Source organism: Leptonychotes weddellii, chromosome 3 (assembly GCF_054177405.1).
Source record: "Leptonychotes weddellii isolate Sample4059 chromosome 3, ASM5417740v2, whole genome shotgun sequence".
Taxonomy (NCBI): Eukaryota; Metazoa; Chordata; class Mammalia; order Carnivora; family Phocidae; genus Leptonychotes; species Leptonychotes weddellii.
Genome location: NC_138371.1, coordinates 116375394 through 116390370, shown reverse-complemented (window position 1 = coordinate 116390370; position 14977 = coordinate 116375394). Strand labels below are relative to the sequence as shown.

Sequence of the window (14977 nt, the reverse complement as noted above, 5' to 3'; positions counted from 1 at the left end):
TTTTTTTGCTGTTTTTTGTTTTTAAGATTTTATTTATTTGAGAGAGAGACAGAATGAGAAAGAGAGTGAGCATGAGAGGGGGGAGGGTCAGAGGGAAAAGCAGACTCCCCGCCAAGGAGGGAGCCCAATATGGGACTCAATCCCGGGACTCCAGGATCATGACCTGAGCTGAAGGCAGTCGCTTAACCAACTGAGCCACCCAGGTGCCCAAGAAAAAGAATGTTCTGTAATATTAATAAATATCTACATTTTAACATCAGAAGCCTGTTTTTGATATACTAAAAAGACTAATGAATAGCAATTATAATTTACCCCTAAAATTCAGAATCAGACTGTTTCTGATGTTTTAGAAGAACTAATAGCAATATCTAACATTTACTGAGTGCTTACTGTATGCCTGCCACTGTTCTAAGCACTTAGTATATAATGATTCACTCGCTTTTATAATGGAAGAGGAAACTGGCATAAAGTGGTTACTTACCCAAGGTCACATAGCTAAGAAACAGTGTGGAGTCGTGATTCTAGCCCAGGTAGTCTGGGTCCAAAGCCTACACCCTAATGACTATGCTACCTCAGTTTCTGAAGCTATGAAAATTGGAGATAGAGAAGTAGAAAGTTTCAGAAGTACACTAAATAAAACATTTTAAAGACAAGACTTAGGGGCGCCTGGACAGCTCAGTCAGTGAAGCATCTGCCTTCAGCTCAGGTCATGATCCCAGGGTCCCGGGATCAAGCCCCGCATCGGGGCTCTCTCCCTCTGCCTCTCCCCCAGCTTATGCTCTCTCACTCACTCACTCTCTTTCTCTCCAATAAATAAAATCTTTAAGATAAATAAAGACTTAAGTGAAAAAGTAAATAAGCTGAAAAACGACTTCTCCCTAGTAGTTTCAACAACAGTGATATGATCACATCTGCAGTAGACAATAAGTTCCTTGAAAACAGAAACCATTTCTTACTCACATTAGTATCCCCAGCACAGTGCTTAGCCTATAGTAGACACTGCTGATTAAGTGAATAAACAAACCTCATTTACTACCAGATTTTAAGAGCTTAAATTTAAGTCCCTGAAATGAAGAAAACAAAGCAAGGCTTATGCAAGTAGAAATGATAGAAAGCCAATAGTAGAATGATCATGAGCATTTAAAAGCGTTTAAAGTACAAACCTGAACCAAAAATAAGATCCTTCATGAAACTATAATAAAAATAAAATAATTTACAGGCATACCTTGTTTTATTGTGCTTCACAGATATTTCGTATTTTTTTTACAAATGAGAAGTTTGGTCACCCTGTGTCAAGCAAGTCTCGGTGCCATTTTTTCAACAGCATTTGTTCAATCCATGTCTGTCACATTTTGGCAATTATCACAACATTTCAAAATTTGTCATTATTATATTTGTTACGGTGATCTATGATCAGGGATTACGACTCACTGAAAGCTCAGATGATGGTTAGCATTTCTTAGCAATGAAGTAATTTTTAATCAAGGTGTGTATATTTTTTTTAGATATAATGCTCTTATACACTTAACAGACTACAGAATAGTGTAAACATAATTATTATATGCACTGGGAAACCAAAAAATTCATTCGACTGACTTTATTGCAGTATGTGCTTTACTGCAGTGGTCTGGAACCACACCCACGATCTATCTGAGGTATGCCGGTATGGCTCTTTGCGAGCTAATGATAAAAATGCATATTTGAAGCATATAGGAATTTTAAGAGGGAAGTATCAATACTTACGTGGTTCATCCATGAACACTATTAAGAGAGGGTTCTGATATCCTTGATGCCAATTTACCTTTCTAAGCCCATATTCACCTAGGATAACAGCATAGTGTAGAATCAGAAGCACTCTGTAAGAGAAAATGTAGTTTTTGTTGACATTACAGAGCCTGCTAACAAAAATAAGCAGCCATAGCAAAAGTGAAAATATCAGCTACTATTATTTTACCTATGTATAAGAAAGTTTGATAAGAATTTTACATGCAGGGCGCCTGGGTGGCTCAGATGGTTAAGCGTCTGCCTTCGGCTCAGGTCATGATCCCAGGGTCCTGGGATCAAGTGCCGCATCAGGCTCCCTGCTAGGCGGGGAGTCTGCTTCTCCCTCTGCCTCTGCCTCTCTCTCTCTCTCTGACTCTCATGAATAAATAAATAAAACATTTAAAAAAAAAAAGAATTTTACATGCATTAGTCTGATCAAACAAATCTATCATATAGGAATAATTACCCACATTTCAGAAATGAATAAGTAGGCTTAGTCAAGTAATTTGCCCAAGGTCCCACTAGTAGCCAGTAGTTGTACTTCCTCTAAATAAAAAAAACAAATAGGAAATATAAAGGATCATGGGACATGATTAAAACTGAGAGGATAAGCTCATTACTATCAGACAACCTGACCATTTATTTTCTACCTTCTGACTTGTTCTTACAGAATATTTAATATGGAGGTTGACTTAAGGTTACATCTAGATGATAATGTGTTTGTTGGCATCTGTAATTCCATGTCTCTCCATAGTTATGTATTCCACCATTCATGGTTGATTCTCCAGTTCTATTTTCCATTTTCTTTATTGAATTATAATTTCCTTAAGAGAAGAAACCTTGCGGGGCGCCTGGGTGGCTCAGTTGGTTAAGCAACTGCCTTCGGCTCAGGTCATGATCCTGGAGTCCCGGGATCGAGTCCCGCATCGGGCTCCCTGCTCAGCGAGGAGCCTGCTTCTCCCTCTGACCCTCCCCCCTCTCATGTACTCTCTCTCATTCTCGCTCTCTCAAATAAATAAATAAATCTTTAAAAAAAAAAAAAAAGAGAAGAAACCTTGCCTTTTATGTGTGTGTCTACACAGCATCCTAAATTGTGATTGTTCAATAAGGTTTTCAGAAAGTTAATGCCACCATTTCAATTCATTTGTCAAAAAAAAAAAAAAAATTACAGGAATGAGTTTATCCACTTTATTTCAGCTAAATCCCCTGAAGTAGCAGTCTAGGAGGCTGTTTTGTTTTTGTGCAATCTCAAAATCCAGCAAACCCACAAATTAATGATTTTATTGTTAATCCAATAAAGGTCTCTATGAAGTGATACATTTGTAATTCACCCATTTTGAATAAAACTCTAGGTAGTATTTTGATCGTCACATAAAAGCAGTATTTTTACAGATTTGATCCCATCTAGATGTTCTTTCTGTACAGAATATAGACGGATAGATACAGATAACAGATATATAGATTTTTTTAAAAACTCATCCCAGGATCACTTGATACAGTGATCGAGTGCTCTACATGTGCAAGCAAAACAGATCCTATCCTTGCCTTCTGAGGACTTTGCATTTTAAAGACATGATGCCTGCAAATCTTACCTGTAGAACCACACGCCTGTAGGCATTTGCCTGTCTTCAACTTATAAAGCCAAGCCAGCTTAAAAGTCAGTTGTTTGGAACCCATAAGGTGTTCCCATGAAAATAGTATCAGAAAAGTATGGTTAAGTCCTTGCAGCAGTCTGAAACATATATAAGTCTAGAATATACCTGAGCTACCCTGCACTAGTCCGTAGTAATACCTAACCATGCTTTGCAATGCCATTTCTGTGGAGAAACTGTTTCCCATTTTCCAGGTGGGAATGCCAGGGAATTATCTCTACCCACAGCCTCTAGGAACCCCAGTGAAAAGTCAGGCACACCAGCATGGGGTTCAAACCTCACTGCAGCTTCTGCAGAGGCTGTGGGCAACTTCCCCTACCTGGGAGGGTCTGATGGGGAAGGTCAAGGGCTCCCATGGAAATCAGCAGAAGCCTGCTTCCAGTGCTACATCAAAAGGGAGACAGTCCTACAGAAATGACTGAGGGCAGAGAAAGGACCAGGAGTGACAGCAGCGATCCTCATCTGAGAAGTATCACAACGCACCTCAGAAATACAGCTGGGAAATGAAGTTATGTATACTACCTCTCTGACCCATGAATGTTGACATTAACAAGATAATGTGCTCACACATCTGTGTGTGTGTGCGTGTACATGTGTGTATGTGTGTGTCTGTGATGAAGGTAGAGGGCAGGTGATTGTCAATGTAACTCCTTCCACTATGAGAACAGGGACAGTAAAACCTAGGCCCCAAAAGCCATAGTGCCCACAAACATGCTCCAACCGAACAGCGGTATGAATTTAAATTTGAACCCTCCAAAATAAAATTGAAGAGAAAGTACAAGTCCTTAAAGTAACAATATATACACCCAAAATAAAATTGAAGAGAAAGTACAAGTCCTTAAAGTAACAATATATACACTGTCAAGTCTTTAGAAAAAAATATCTTTTGGGGCGCTGGATGGCGTAGTTGGCTGAGCATCTGGCTCTTGGTTTTGGCTCAGATAACGATCTCAGGCTCCTGGGATCAGTGAGGAGCCTGATTGGGATTCTCTCTTCCCCTCTCTCTACCCCTCCCACTGTGCTCTCTCTCAAATAAATAAATAAATCTTAAAATATATATATACATTTTATAAATCACTCATTCATTCTATCATTCACTAAGTACATGCATATTGAATGCCTAGCTTCCAAGCATTGTTGGGTAGATTTATTATACAATAAGGAGAAAATCAATTGCAGTGCCACATTTAAAATGTGTCTACCCTCAAATAGTCAACTTGGAAAGAAAATGTGGCATTTATATAGTAATTCAAATAATGTAAAATCAAGGGGCCAGATATGTTCTGAGGAAAACTTTCCCTAAATTATTATATTTCTATGGGGCTCTCCATGCACAATGTACAACTTCGATGGAAGTAAAAACACCTCCATCTGGGAAGATAGTTTATATCCTCTCAGTTCCTTTTGCTCTTTGTCATTCTTCTGAAATAAACTTAGAATAGCAGTCCTACTCATTTATTGTTTTCACTGTATTCCTTGAGATCTAAAGAAATATTTTCTCAAAAATTTTAGTGGAAGGGCCAGCTAAATTAGGATAATTATTCTATTGCAAAAAAATTAAAATAAGTACTCACACTTCTGGAAAGGTGGAGTAAATGACTTTATCTATCTCTCTTGCTAAGTACAAATAAAACCCCTGGACATTATATATAAAAGAAACATAAATAGACTCTGAATGGTGCAAGAAGAAGGCAGACTGTCTAGGGACCTTGAGACATATGGAAGGACATGGTGGTGGCTTCCTTGGGTTTTCTTTCCTTTTCTTTTTTTTTTAAAGATTTTATTTATTTATTTGACAGAGAGAGACACAGCGAGAGGGTCAACACAAGCAAGGGGAGTAGGAGAGGGAGAAGCAGGCTTCCCGCGGAGCGGGGAGCCCAACGCGGGGATCGATCCCAGCATCCTGGGATCATGAACTGAGCCAAAGGCAGATGCTTAATGACTGAGCCCCTCCTTGGGTTTTCTTTTTGTCTCATATATCCCAGACTTGTAGGTGAAGCAGTCACCTAAAAATGCTGATGGGCACAAACAAAAAAAAAGTCCCTAAAATGCCTCTCTCTCTTGCCAAAAGACCATGAAAGGAGCAAGGTCAGCAAAACAGAAAACCTTCAGACAGTAACTGCTCCATTCCAATCAAACACTACAGAAAAAAATGGTGACCCCACCCTTGCTAACAACAGCAAAGGCTGAATGGGGAGCCTAGACTGGTACCCTCATGAGGCTGTAATAAGGCTCCTGAACACCCTTAGCAGGGTGAGGTCAGAGAAGGCCAAGTAGGGAGCAGGACTTTCATTCCCACCAGCCAGTAATGAGTCCTCTACATCATGACGTCAGTGGAGATCAGCACGGAGCCTCTCTTTCACTCCCATCCCCTCCTCACTGAGTAACAAGCTGCTTCACCCCCCAACTCCCACTGAGATGGTGTCAGAGGAGGCCTCAGTTTCTCTGGTGGTCCAGCAGTAATAAAGCCACCCTTACCATAGTCACATTGAAGACCATGTAGCCAGAACTCCCATCCCTCCAACAGTAATAAGTAGCCCCCTTTCCTTTTGATATCTATAGGGGCCAAGTGGGAAATCTGTACTTACACCTCCACCTGACAATATAACAAGACTCCCCCTTCCCTTGCCAGAGTAGTGTCAGAAAAACCTAGCTAATATGAAAGGTTTAAATGAGAGCCAGAGTCTAAGAAAACATTTAAAAAAAAATGTCGTTTCAAGAGAAAATCATATGTCAAAACAAGAATCAGAAGAATCTCAACTTGAATAAAAATAATCAATAGATGCCAACACTGAGAATACAGAAATGTTAGAATTATCTGACAATGATTTTAAAGCAGCCATCATAAAAATGCTACAATGCAATTATAAGCATGCTTGAAATTAATGAAAAAACAAAAAGCCTTAGCAAAAAAGAAAAAAAGAAAGAAAGAAAGCAAAAGAAAACAAAAGAAAATCTCAGTAAAGGAAAAGAAGATCTCAAAAACTAAATGGAAATTTTAGAACTGAAAAACACAATAACTAAAATAAAAATTTCAGTGGATGGCTCAACAGTAGAATGAAGGTGATGAAGGAAGGAGTCAGTAACCTGAAAGATAAATAGAAATTTCTAATCTGATCAAAAGAAAGAAAATAAAATGAAAAAAAAGAAGCCTCAGGAACCTATGAAACTATAAAAAGATCTAACATTTGTATCATCAGAGTTCCTGCAAGGGCTGAAAAAGTACTTGGGGAAATAATGGCCAAAAATTCAAACCTGGCAAGAAACATAAACCTACAGATTCAGATTCCTTATAGGATAAACTCCCCAAAGACACATCATAATTAAACTTCTGAAAACTACAGACAGAAAACTCTTGAAATCTTGAAAGCCATCAGAAAAAAAATGGCATGTTACCTGTAGTGAGAAAATAATCAGAATTACAGAATTTACCATCAGAAACCATGGAGGTCAGAAGAATGTGGCACAATATTTTTTGAGTGCTAAAAGAAAGGAACTATCAACACAGATTCTTATACTTAGGGAAAAAAATCCTTCAAGTATGAAAGGAAAATCAAGACAATCTCAGATGAAGATGAAGGAAAGCTTAGAGGATCTGGTATCCATAGACCTACCAAAACAATAGCTAAACAAAGTTCTCTAAACAGAAAGAAAATATTAAAAGAACCTCGGAACATTAGGAAGGAAGAAAGCTTATGGTAAGCAAAATATTGGTAAATACAAAGACTTTCCTACTCTCCTAGACTTTTAAAATTATGTTTGATAGTGAAAGCAAATATTGTAACTGTCTGATGTTGTAAATGTATGTAGAAGAATATAAAACGCAATTATATAATTATAAATAAGGGAGGGCAGAGGGGTTAAGAACAGAGGTTTCTGTAATTCCTTCTAACTGGTAAAATAATAGGAGACTGATAAATTATGTATACATAATGTAATATCTAGAGCATCACTAAAAAAGCTATACATAACGTAAATTCAAAAAGGTTACAAATAAATCAAAATGGAATTCTAAAAATTGTTCAAGTAACTCACAGGACAGCAGAAAAAGAAAACAGAGAAACAAAAAAAACAGAACAACCATACAACAAAAAACATAATAGCAGACAAGCTCTAACATATGAATAATATGTTACATTAAATGCAAATGGTCTAAATTAAACAAATAAAACACAGAGATTGGCAGAGAGGATTTAAAAACATGACCCAGCTATATAGTATCTACAAGATACTCACTACAAATATAACAATATAGACATATCTAAACTAAAATAATAGGAAAATATATATCATATAAACCTGAATCAAAAAGGAAAGCAGAAGTGGCTATCATATCAGATAAAGTGACTTTAACTCGAAAAAATTACAAGGAACATTATATAATAATAATAAAGATTCAACCCACCAAGAAGACCTAGAAATCTTAAATGTGTATGCCACAAACAAAAGAGTCACAAAATATGTGAAGTAAAAATTGATAGAACCGAAAGGGAAAATAGACAAATTATAGTTGGAGGCTTCAATACTCCTCTCTCAAAAAATGATTTAAAAAATACACATAGGGCGCCTGGGTGGCTCAGTCGTTAAGCGGTTGCCTTCGGCTCAGGTCATGATCTCAGAGTCCTGGGATCGAGCCACGCATCGGGCTCCTCGCTCTGCGGGAGGCCTGCTTCTCCCTCTCCCACTCCCCCTGCTTGTGTTCCCTCTCTCGCTGTGTCTATCTCTGCCAAATGAATAAATAAAATCTTTAAAAAAAATAAAAATAAAAATAAATAAATAAATAAAAAATACACATAAAATCACCAAGAATATAGAAAACAACACCATCAACTAACAGGATCTAATAGACATTTATAGAAAACTTCACCCAGCAGCAGCAGAATATACATTCTCTTCAAATGCTGATTGAACATATATCAAGATAGATCATATCTTGCACTATAAAACAAACCTCAACAAATGAAAGAATTGAAATCATACAGAGTGTACTCTCCAATACAACAGATGAAACTAAAAGTTAACAGCAGAAACAGAACAGGAAAATCTCCACCTAAACACTTGGAAACTAGGGGCACCTGGGTGGCTCAGTTGTTTAGTGTCTGCCTTCCACTCAGGTCATGGTCCCAGGGTCCTGGGATTGAGCCCCTCATCGGGCTCCCTGCTCCGTGGGAAGCCTGCTTCTCCCTCACCCACTCCCCCTGCTTGTGTTCCCTCTCTTGCTGTGTCTCTCTCTGTCAAATAAATAAATAAAATCTTTAAAAAATAAATAAATAAACACTTGGAAACTAAACAGCACACTTCTAAATAATGCATGGACCAAAGAGGAAGTCCCAAGGGAAATTTTAAATTTAAATTTTTAAATATTTTTAAAAAACTGAATGAAAATGAAAATAGAACATAACAAAATTTGTGAGACACAGCCAAAGAAGTGCTGAGAGAGAAGTTTATAGCACTCAGTGCATACATTAGAAAAGAGGGAAAGTCTCAAGCCAATAATCTAAGTTCCCACCTCAACAACCCAACATAAGAGCAAAATAGACCCATAGTAAGCAGAAGGAAGGAAATGATAAAGATAAGATCAGAAAGCAATGAAATTGAAAACAGAAATAAAAAATAGAGAATAGCAGTGAAACAAAGATCTTCTTTGAAATGATCAGTAGAATTGGCAAACCTCTGGCAAGAATGACAGAGAAAAAAGAGAAGACACAGTTATCAGTATCAGGACTGAAAGAGAAGGTATCACTACAGACCCTACAGACATCAAAAAGATAATAAGGGAATACTATAAACAACTCTAAATTGTTTAAATTTGGCAACTTAGATGAAATAGGCCACCTTCTTGGAAAAACACACAGTACAAGGCAAGTATGAAACAGACCATAGCTATAGCCCCACACCATTAAAGAAATTGAATATGAAATTTAAAAAATTCAACTTAAATAATTTCACTAGAAAATTCTACCAAGCATTTAAAGAATTAACACTAATTCTACATACTCTGTTCTAGAAAATAAAGAAGAGGGAAACACTTCCCAACACTTCCCAATTTGTTTCATGAAATATTACCTTGATATCAAAACCAGACAAAGAAAGTACAAAAAAAAAAAAAAAAGCCTACAGAACAATAGCGTCCATGAATATAGACACAAAATCCTTAATAAGATATTAACAAATAAAATTCCTCTTTATGTAAAAAAAATTATACACCATGATCAAGTGTGGTTTATTACAGGGATGCAAGTGTGGATCAATATTTGAAAATTAATATAATAATCATGTATAATAAATAATACACCATAATACATCATAATACATAAAAAAAGAAAAATTATCAATTACTTCAGAAAAAAACTGGAAAGTTCAACATCCAATCATGACAAAAACCCTCAGAAAAATAGGACTAAAAGGGAACTTCCTCAACTTGATAAAGTGAATCTGCATCCACAGATAACATTAAATGTAATAGTGAAAAAAAATTAATGCTTTGTTCTAAAGTCAGGAACAAGGCAAAGATGCTCACTTTCACCACTCTTATTAAATATAGTTCTGAAAGTTCTTTTTTTTTTTTTAAAGATTTTATTTATTTACTTGAGAGAGAGAGAATGAGAGACAGAGAGCATGAGAGGGAGGAGGGTCAGAGGGAGAAGCAGACTCCCTGCTGAGCAGGGAGCCCGATGCGGGACTCAATCCCGCGACTCCAGGATCATGACCTGAGCCGAAGGCAGTTGCTCAACCAACTGAGCCACCCAGGCACCCCTAGTTCTGAAAGTTCTAATCAATGCAGTAAGGCAAGAATGAGGAATAAAAGGATATAGGTGAGAAAGTAGGAAATAAAACTGTCCATATTTGTAGATGACGTGATTGATTGTTTACATAAAAAATCCCAGAGAATCTTTAAAAAAGCATCCTAGAACTAATAAAGTGAGTTCAGCAAGGTCACAGGATACAAGACAAACATATAATTATCAATTTATTTATATATACTAGCAGTGAACATATGGACATGGAAAGTAAGACAACAAAAGCAAAATAGACAAATGTGACTACATAGAATTTTAAAATTTCTGTTCATCAAAGGAAATAATCAAGAGTGCAAAGGCAACCTACAGAAAGGGAGAAAATATTTGCAAACCACATATCTGGTAAAAGGCTAATATCCAGACTATATAAGGAACCCCCACAACCCATCAAAAAAACCCAAATAGCCCTATTAAAAAATGGACAAAAGACTTGAATAAACAATTCTCCAAAGATATACAAATGGCCAAAGAGCATATGAAAAGATATTCAACATTACTAAAATTAAGAGCAAGACAAATCAAAACCACAATAAGCTATCACATCACTCTCATTAGGATGGCCACTATTAAAAGAAAAGAAAGTAACAAGTGTTGGCAAGGATGCAGAGAAATTGAAACCCTTGTGTATTGTTGGTGGGAATGTAAAACGGTGCAACCATATGGAAAACAATATGGAGTTTCCTCAAAAATTAAAAACAGAATTACGATATGATCCAGCAGTCCCACGTCTGGGTATATACCCAAAAGAATTCAAAGAATTCAAAACAGGATTTCAACGAGGTATTTGCACACCCATGTTCACTGCAGCATTATTCACATTAACCAAGAGGTGGAAGCCACCCAAATGTCCACTGACTGATGAACTGGGTAAAGAAGATGTGGTATATACATACAATGGAATATTATGAAGCCTTAAAGAAGAAGGAAATCTTGTCCTACAACATGGATGAACCTCGAGGACATTATGCTAAGTGAATACCAGTCACAGAAAGACAAATACAATATAATACCACTCGTATGAAGTCTCTGAAATAGTCAAAATCATAGAAATAGAAGGTAGAAAAGTGGTTGCCAAGGGCTGGGTGGGGGGACTGAAGAGGGAAAATTAGTGTTTAATGGCGATGGATCATCAATTCTGCAAAATGAAAAAGTTCTAAAGATCTGTTGTACACAATGTGAATATACTTTACTGAACTGTATACTTAAAATGGTTAAGATAAAAAAAATTTTCAGTCTCATCTAGTCCCTAAAGAACATGTTACTAAACAACAATTTGAACGAATGGATGAATTTGATTTATTCCGATATTCTCCTGTGCCCAAATCACATCTGCTCACTTTTCAATTCAACTTCAAGTTGAGGTGTAGTGGTTAAATGTCTGGGTTTTGGAGTCAGGCAGACTGGAGTTTGAATTCTGAGTCGGACACTTGGGAACATTTGGTTATGCCTCAGGTTCCTCAACTGCAAAATGGGATAATAATTCTCAACCCGAGATGTCACGAGGGTGAAACAAGATGATGTGCATAAAGCCTAACCTGGTCCTGGCAGGAAGAATCTCACAACAGGAGATAGCTTTCACTCTTCACCACCAAATCAAGATGCTTCAGGACTCCCTTGCTGCAATCCCAGAATACTTATTTGGTGATATTCCTACCTACTAACATTATCTTGTCTACGGCCATACCACCCTGAACGCACCCTCTCTCGTCTGACCAAATAACATTATTTTTCCTATTTATCCAACGAGTTTGACTGTTCTCAGGAACACTGGGGTTTTCATATGTAAACCTACTATTCTGCACAGAGCAGGCATTCTGGACTGCCTTTCCAATACAGCTGTCCTCTGCTGCAAAGCCAGCACCCACAGAGCTGCCTCCCCCCAGACTGTGGGTATGGGGGTTCTTTGGCTATGAGGTAGTGGTCATTCATCCTCACTTCTCAAGATGTAGCTGAAATTTTGTTTCTCTGGAGATTCCCTGACACCTCCCTTGTGCCTTCACCCCTAAATGACACACAGAGTTACTGCATGATAATCACTGACATGTGTGTCTTTCCTAGTGAGACCTAGTTTCCTTAGGACCAGTGCTCTGTGTCCACGTGATTAGTCCAGGCACCTGTGCTCAGGAAAGTGTCTAATACTGGTTATGGGCTGAATGAAGGCTTGAAGAGAAGTTCAAGGGAGAGTCAGAAAAAGCGCAGAGTTAGGACAGAATTACAGATGAAACGTACGAAAGAAACCAGAAGTGGAAGGGGTCCGTAGGCAACAATTCCTAGTTACGGCTCCGAGTGGAACCATTATAATGCTAGATCAAACATCAGGTACAGCAGATGCACAAAGCAGAATCTTGGTATCCATGGATTACTACAGCCTTTGTCACAATCAGGTCCTATGCTGAGCATCTAACGAGCGAAAAGGACGGATCCTCTCATGGGTAAGGACACTCCTCCTCCTATCCCTGTTCTATAGGTGGCAGGAGCTCATGTTGCACCAAGTCATTGCAATTCAGAAAAGGGGGAGCTTAGTTTCACCGTGGTTTTCAGGTCTTGAACCAAAATTTTACTGGCTGTTCCACTAAATCACAACCTGTGACTGAGTCTCACCCCTCCTATGATTCCCATTACATAGTTTTCTGGTGAAAGTTCTAGCAAGCCTAAGATTGCAGCTAATCAAGAAGAAAAAAAAATCCAGCAGAGTCTGGATTTCCAGTTACATGGATAGTCAGCTTCTGAAAAATGGAATGTCAACACTGAGCCTTCTTTCCTGGAGTGGGCCTTTTCTCCTTGGAACTCACCAGATCTTATTGTCCTTGTATATAATGGATCTATACTAGGTTTCAGGAATAAATGATAGGAATTGTATAAGTGACAGGCTAACTTCTAGGTGCCAAAATTTCTTGGTATGTAAATGATAATGTACAGAAAAAGCAGACTACACACACTCAAAGAATCTGCAAATCCAAATCCTGCCAAGAGCCAAGAGAATTCTGTGAATTTAAAAAGACTCCATGCCAGAAGCATAATCCAGCATTGCAGAGGTTGTAGTTTCTTGCTCTGCGTTGTGTCCTCAGCATTGTCTAATGCACATACGGAAACTGAAATAGTGACTGGGCCGTTTCTTTTCTCAGTAACATTAAAAACAAAACAAAAAACAATGTGAGCCACAGGGTATTCATTCTGAGGACCTAATTAGTTTACTGTCATAAAGGGCACATCAAGCACAATCTGTAGCTTTTTAGCAGTCCAAATGTTTCCTGGTGTTGCACACCCAGCCTGGAGCAGCGGTGGAGGTAAACGGGCCAGGTGTAGAATGAGGACTTAAATTCGAGTTTAAGGTTCAACCACAAATGCTGTTTTAAACAAGGTCATCGCTCAACCACAACAGTACGATAATGCAAAACTGGCATCCGCCGGGGAAGAAAGTGCGTGTGAGAACTAGAAACAAGCAGTTAAATTCAAAGCCTTGCATTTACATTTCAGGGGTGTCAAGGCCTTCTGGAGGCCTTTTCCATATATAGGAGCAAAAGGAATACTGTCCTCTTGTCTCTTAATGCTACCTTTGCCTCTGCGGTTAAATGCCTTTTCCGTGAAGAGGTACTGGCTGATGGGGAATCAAAGGCCATCGGTATGTTGGTGGCATTGCCTAAAAGTATTTTGAGTGGGTTCTAGGAGTCCACAGTGACCTCAAAAAACAGGCTACCTAGGGGGTAGCCAGCCCCTGAGGTAAGAAGGTTGTACATTAACGCTGTTCAGTGCATATCTTTACTAGATTAGATATTATATTATTATATGCTAGGCTGTTAAGCAAATAAATACACATAAAGAAATGACAATCTACATAATTACATGACTAGTTTTTACCGCCACTCACCACTCACAGAGATTAGATTTTCTTCTGCCCATGCCAGTGCAAACCAGTTGCTCTGGTGCTGTTGATGGGTGTAATGATCCCTTTAGTCTGAAAAGCTAGTAAAGAACAAACGGCAAGTAAAAGCAACCATCGGGGCCCAGAAACCTGTCAGAAAAGAGTGGCTGGGTGGGGGGTGGGGGGCAAAGGGGATCCAAACCGATTTGTTGGTCCTGTATCTCTCGCTCTGGTAACAACCCTCCTTGGCCTCAGGCTCCAGGCGGACACAAGAAATGTCAGGGGTGGCGGGAGAGAGAGAGAGAGACGCGAGGTGACCCGCTGGCCCGAGCCTCCTCACCACGGCCCGCCAGCGGGGCTTAGTCACCCACAGACGCTAGCCTGGGGTCCCGCAGGAGGACCAGGGGGGCAGCGCAGGGCCGCGTCGAGGCGCCCCGGCCGCAAGTTTCCGCGCACGTGGCCGCGGGGCGGGCCGCGCTCCCCCCGCCTCGCGGGCTCCGGGAGCGGCCAGGGCGCGCGGCGGCGGGCGGGGGCGGACCCGTGCGCAGGGCTCCTGGCCGCTTTCCAGGTCGGCGCACTAATACGGGCGATGAGGCTTCGCGGCTCCAGTCTGACTGACGCCGGCTGGGGCCGCCGCCGCCGCCGCTGCAGCCGCTGTCTCGGTCCCCGCCGCCGCCGCCGCCGCCGCCGCCGCCGCCGCCGGGCCCTGCAGCCGCTGGGCGCGCGCAGCCACGCAGTGAGTGCGCGGCGCTTGGAGCGGGCGGCTGGGGACCCACGGCGGGGGGTGGGGGGGCAGCCAGACCTGGGGTGGGGGAGGGATGAGTGGCATCGTGGGGACAGGTAAGAGATGCCCTCCCCGGCGCGCGCTGGGCGAGAGCGTGTGTGTGTGCTTGTGCGGC

General features: G+C 39.9%; 1 protein-coding gene and 1 long non-coding RNA gene across 10 annotated transcripts in view; one reads left to right on the top strand and one right to left on the bottom strand.

Moving 5' to 3' along the window:
- LOC145720621 (uncharacterized) overlaps nucleotides 1-14517 on the bottom strand; it is a 29106-nt gene extending 14589 nt beyond the window's left edge. For 3 of the 7 annotated variants that reach the window (XR_014143715.1, XR_014143719.1, XR_014143721.1), the window contains exons 1-2: nucleotides 14085-14517; nucleotides 1744-1856 (exon numbers count right to left, since the gene is read on the bottom strand). This is a non-coding gene — a long non-coding RNA (uncharacterized LOC145720621). Of the gene's footprint in view, nucleotides 1-1743; nucleotides 1857-3356; nucleotides 4168-4220; nucleotides 4636-14084 lie in introns of those variants that run through there. The other 4 variants (XR_014143716.1, XR_014143718.1, XR_014143714.1 and 1 more) reach the window with 4 other exon arrangements.
- A 136-nt stretch (nucleotides 14518-14653) lies between these two features.
- Nucleotides 14654-14977, top strand: part of SMAD9 (SMAD family member 9) — a 75146-nt gene continuing 74822 nt past the window's right edge. The window contains exon 1 of one of the 3 annotated variants that reach the window (XM_081814839.1): nucleotides 14654-14814. The gene's annotated coding sequence lies outside the window, so the exon portion shown is untranslated. The remainder of the gene's footprint in view (nucleotides 14815-14977) is intronic. The other 2 variants (XM_081814836.1, XM_081814837.1) reach the window with 2 other exon arrangements.